General features: G+C 45.7%; 1 protein-coding gene across 1 annotated transcript in view; it reads right to left on the bottom strand.

The window, feature by feature from the left end:
- Positions 1-5,313, bottom strand: part of MARCO (macrophage receptor with collagenous structure) — a 50,217-nt gene extending 44,904 nt beyond the window's left edge. Inside the window, exons 1-2 of the mRNA XM_023724696.1 lie at positions 4,965-5,313; positions 1,576-1,642 (exon numbers count right to left, since the gene is read on the bottom strand). The gene's annotated coding sequence lies outside the window, so the exon portion shown is untranslated. The remainder of the gene's footprint in view (positions 1-1,575; positions 1,643-4,964) is intronic.
- Between the last annotated feature and the right edge of the window lie 295 nt (positions 5,314-5,608).

Genomic DNA, 5,608 nt, shown 5'->3' with positions numbered 1-5,608 from the left:
TGGCTGTGGGTGGGGGAGGAGGGTGGGTGCACGACAGCGAGAAAGGCCTGCTTGCTTGCACGGTGGAGAGGAGCTGAGAGAGCTGTCCTGCACTGAAGAAGGGAGATATGTGCTCTCCACTTTGGGAGAGCCTTTCAGACTTTGCCTGCGTGCTTCCCGATCTTCATTCCTAGCTGTAGATTGTTGATCTTGATCCGAGTTGTACCTTATTACTTCCTTCATAAACCACTTAACCGTAAGTATTGTCTGTGAGTTCTTCGTGGCCATTGCAATGAATGTTAAACCCAGCAGAGAAGAAGAGAGTGTCGTGGGGAAGATGGCTGGTGTCAGAATTGGTAAAAAGGTTGGAGAGTGAAGGTATGTCTGATCTATACATCATAGGGATCAGCCTTGGGCTAATCTTGATTCTTATTATCTCACCTGAAGTTAGACATGTCCTGATGCTACTACTACCACCCTTTTACAACAACTCCATGCGTGTCAGAGTAGAACTGTTCTTCAATGTTTTCAGTGGCTGTGATCTCTTGGAATTAGATAGCCAGGCCTTTCTTCTGAAATGCATCTGAGTGAACTCAAACCTCTAAGCTTTTGGTTAGCACCAACCACATTAACCATTTGCGCCATCCGGGGGCTCCTATAAGCCCCATGGGTGCTTCTAACATGCAGCCAGGCTGAGGACATGTTATGGATACAATTGTGTCCCTCCAAGATATCTGTCAATTTAGCTAGGCCATATTTCCCAGTATTGCGTGACTGTCCACCATTTTGTCATCTGATGTGATTTTCCTATGTGTTGTAAATCCTATCTCTATGATGTTAATGAGATGTGATTAGTGGCAGTTATGTTAAAGAGGCAGGACTAAATCTACAAGATTAGATTGTGTCTTAAATCAATCTCTTTTGAAATAAAAAGAGAGAAGCGAGTAGAGCGACAAGGGGACCTCATACTACCAAGAAACAAGAGACAGGAGAATAGCACATCCTTTGTGCTGAGAAGCTCCTTGACCAGGGAAGATTGATGATAAGGACCTTCCCCCAGAGCTGACAAGAGAGAGAAAACCTTCCCCTGGAGGTGGCACACAGAATTCGGACTTCTAGACTGTGAGAGAATAAATTTCTCTTTGTTAAAGCCATCCATTTGTGGTCCTTCTGTTATAGCAGCACTAGATAACTAAGACAGAATTTGGTAACTGGTGTGGGGTGCTGCTCTAACAAATACTTAAAATGTGGATGTGGTTTTGAAAGCGTGAATGGGTAGAAGCTAGAAGAGTTTTAAAGTGCCTAGTAGTAAAAGCCGGGGTTGCCATGCAGAGACTGTTGGTGGAATTATGGATGTCAGACGATTCTGGTGAGGACTCCGAAGGAAGTGAGGCGAGCTGTTCAAATGGCGACATGCAGATGGTGAGAAGCAGCAGCAGAGAAGTGGTAGTAGCAGAACCAGGAGACTAGTGCGAGACAGTGCTGGAGCCAACATATGGAGTGAGAGAGCTGAGCGCCCTTGGCAGGAGGCTTCCTGGTGGAGTGGGGTGCCTCCGAGCATTTATTGGTGGAGCTAAAGAGCTTTGGAACACTTACCTCAGCAGGGCAGACGTGGGTGGAGAGGCCTGAGGGGCTTATAGGCCAAGGAACCAGGAAGCAGAAGCTGAAGAGACAAGGAACACAGGAAGCAGAGCTGCTTCAGTCTCAAAGGGTGGAGTCGCCACTCAGATGCACTAGGAGAATGGGGCCTCCCAAAGCTGAGGAAGCAGAGTTGCCATTGCAGTGGGCCGGGAAGGCTGAGCTGAAGCCCAGGGCTGAGGGGCTTCCACCCAGAATCTGGAGAGTTTGGCCAACACTCAGAGTCTGGAGGGCAGGGCCATTGTGTAAATGGTCTCAGAGAACAGAGGGTTATTTTCAAGGCTTGACGGCTAACGTAATGTGTTCTGCTGACTTCCTTGGTGCCTATTATCCTTTCTTTCCCTCCAATTTCTCTCATTTGTAGTGGAACTGTCTACCTTGAGCCGTTCCACCATTGTACTTTGGAAGCAGACAACTTGTATTCTAGATTTTACCTATGAAGAGGAATTTTTGGATTTTGGACTTGGAGTTGATTTAAGATATTTATCATGATATGATGGGGTGAATGTGTTTTACATGTGGCAAGGACGTGAATTTTGAGGGGCCAAAGGCTAGAATGTTATGAGTTGAATTGCATCCCCCCAAAATATCTGTCAACTTGGCTAGGCCATGATTTCCAGTATTGCATGATTGTCCACTATTTTGTCATCTGATGTGATTTTCTTATGTGTTCTAAATCCTGTCTCTATGATGTTAAGGAGATGGGATTAGTAGTAGTTATGTTAATGAGGCAGGAGTCAATCTACAAGATTAGATTGTATCTTGAGCTAATTTCTTTTGAGATATAAAAGAAGCAAGCAGAGAGAGAGGCGGACCTCATACCACCAAGAAACAAGAGCCAGGAGAATTGCACGTCCTTTGGACCCAAGGTCCCTGCACTGAGAAGCTCCTTGATCAGGGAAGATTGATAATGTGGACCTTCTGCCAGAGCTGACAGAGAGAGAAAGCCTTCCCCTGGAGCTGGCACCCTGAATTCGCACTTCTAGCCTCCTGGCCTGTGAGAGAATGAATTTCTTTTTCTTGAAGACATCCACTTGTGGTATTTCTGTTATAGCAGCACTAGATGACTAAGACAGGACCACTGAGCAGAAAAATGAAACTTTCACATGCAACACTGAGATTGGCCCCATTAGTTTGAATCATACGAAATTGCTGATATTCATTCCTTTTTGACATACCAAAGATGGATACTTCATATGATTTGAGCTAATACATCATCTGTGCTCCAGGGTAGAACTCAGGACTAGGCTAGGATGAGACAAGAGAGGCACTTGCAGTGGATGCAAAAGAGTCAGTAATCAAGACAAATATTTTAATGCAATACTTTACAAATCAGAACTAATGCAAAAAAAACCATGACGAACACAATATCAAAATTTCAAATAAAGACAGTATCCTACCCCACACTTGCAGGGCTGTCCCCACTCGCTCGGCCTATCCTAGCTCTGTGTCTCCGCGTCCCCATTTAGGAAATGGATACCAGCTTTGCCCTGATTGCCCAGAGGGTGGAAATGAGGATCGAATGAAATAATAGAAGTGTGAGCACTTTGGTAAACTAAAGAGCTCTAAGTGAAAAGCATCTTATATCACGTAAGCACAAAATGTGAGACTGTTGCATTGCCAACATCACCTTTAGATATCCCTAAATCTCTGATAAAGTACAAAACACACAATTTGGAAAATACTGTACAGTCTCTTTCTCAGTCCCACTCAGACACTTTTATCTCCAGGAACATGGATCTGGCAGTCTCTTCCCTTGAGTGCCAGAGGAAGTGGTCGACTTCCATTTAGGGACTTTGTCATTGAAGAAATGTAGGGTTTGCTTTTACGCTTCCAGCAGAGTGCGTATAATTGGATTGGAGTATTTAAACATGTGTTCAGAGTGGTTCCAATGTAGTTATATCAAGTTTGAATGTTCTACAAAGTGACAGCCAAGTATCCCATGGTGATTTATCGGACAGAGGTAATGGGGTTGGGGTCCTAGGAAAGTGTGACCCCACTCCTGGTGGCCTTCACAGGGCTTGATTTTCTATTAACTATTGTTCGTTGCTGTCAAGTTGGCTCTGACTCATGGCAACCCCATGTACAACAGAATGAAACACTAACTGGTCCTGCACCATTTTCACAATTGTTGGTGTCTCAGTTATGTAGTGCTGCTATAACAGAAATACCACAAATCAATGGCTTTAACAAAGAGAAATTCATTCTCTTATAGTCTAGGAGGCTACACGTCCAAATTCAGAGTGTCAGCTTTCTCTCTCTGTCACTTCTGGGGGAAGGTCCGTGTCACCAATCTTCCCCTGGTCTAAGAGTTTCTCAGCTCAGGGACCCTGGGGCCAAGGGATGTGCTCCCCTCTTGGTTCTTCATTCTTGGTGGCATGAGGTACCCCTGTTGTTCTTTTCGCTTCTCTCTTTTATATCTCAATAAAAATTGACTCAAGATACAACCTAATCTTGTTGATTGAGTCCTGCCTCATTAATATAACTGCCTCTAATCCTGCCTCATTAACATCATAGAGGTAGGATTTACAACACACAGCAAAATCACATCAGATGACAAAATAGTGAACAATTACACAATACTGGGAATCATGGTCTATCCAAGCTGACATACATTTTGGAGGACACAATTCAATCCATAACGTTCCATTCTTTGACATCCCAAAATTCAGGTCCTTGCCACATGTAAAACACATTCATCCCATCATATCATAGCAAAAGCCTTAAATCATCTCCAACATCCAAAAATCTCTTTTCATCTGTGAAATCTAGAATACAAGTTATCTGCTTCCAAAGTACAATGGTGGAACAGGCACAAGGTAGATATTTCCATAACAAATGGGAGAAATTGGAAGGAAAGGAGAGATAAAAGTTACCAAGCAAGTCAGCAGAACACATTACATTAGCTCTCATGGCCTTAAAATAATCCTCTGTTCTCTGAGACCATTTACACAATGACCCTGCCCTCGGGGCTACATGCTCCAGATTCTGGATGGAGGACCCACAGTCCTGGGCTTCGGCTCTGCCTTCCAGGTCCACTGGAATAGCAACTCTGCTCCCTTGGCTTTGGGTGGCCCCATTCTCCTAGTCCATCTGAGTGGTGGCCCTACCCCCTCAGCCCCAGCAGGCCTCATTCTTCTGCCCTTTGGGCATGGCAGCCCTGCCCCCTCAGCTTTGGGCAGCAGATCTGGCCCCATCCCCCTGGCACTCGTGAATGGCAGCCCCACGCTCCAGAACCAAGTTGGTGAAGATCTGACTCTTTGAAAGCTACGAGGTTGTGGTCCCACCCTTAGAAAATCCACAGGTCATGGCTCCACCCTTTGTGCCCCCAGAGGTCGTGGCCCTACCCTTTGAGATGAAGACAGCTCTGCTTCCTATGTTCTTTGTCTCTTTATCTTCTGCTTCCTGGTTCCTTGGCCTCTCAGCCCTTCGGGCCTCATGGCTTGCATCTGCCCTGCAGGGGCAAGTGTTCCAAAACTCTTTAGCGCCACATGAAGGCACCTCACTCTGCCAGTAAACTTCAGCTGGAAGGCACTCAGCTCTCTTGCTCTGTGGGTTGGCAAGCCTAGCTTCAACAATGAGTGCTCAGAGGCTCCCCACTCTGCCAGAAAGCCTCCTGCCAAAGGCACTCAGCTCTCTGGTTCTGTGGGTCAGCTCCAGTGCTATCTCATGCCGGTCTCCTGGCTGTTGCTATTTCTCTGCTGTGGCTTCTCTCAGTATGCACTATCTCCAGTGTAACAGCGCTCCTCATTTCCTGCTGAGTCCTCACTAGAACTGTCTTAAAACTCATTGCCATCGAGTCAATTCCGACTCACAGCAACCCTATAGGACAGAATAGAACTGCCCCAGAGGGTTTCCAAGGAGTGCCTGGTGAATTGAACTGCCAACCTTTGTGATTAGCAGCCTTAGCTCTTAACCTCTATGCCACCAGGGTTTCCAAGAATTGTCTTAGATAGTCATAATTCTGCCAATAGTCTCTCCAAGGCAATCT

Source organism: Trichechus manatus, unplaced genomic scaffold (genome assembly GCF_000243295.1).
Source record: "Trichechus manatus latirostris isolate Lorelei unplaced genomic scaffold, TriManLat1.0 scaffold00255, whole genome shotgun sequence".
Classification (NCBI taxonomy): Eukaryota; Metazoa; Chordata; class Mammalia; order Sirenia; family Trichechidae; genus Trichechus; species Trichechus manatus.
Note: the sequence above shows the minus strand (reverse complement) of the source record. Positions and strands in the feature narration are given on the sequence as shown.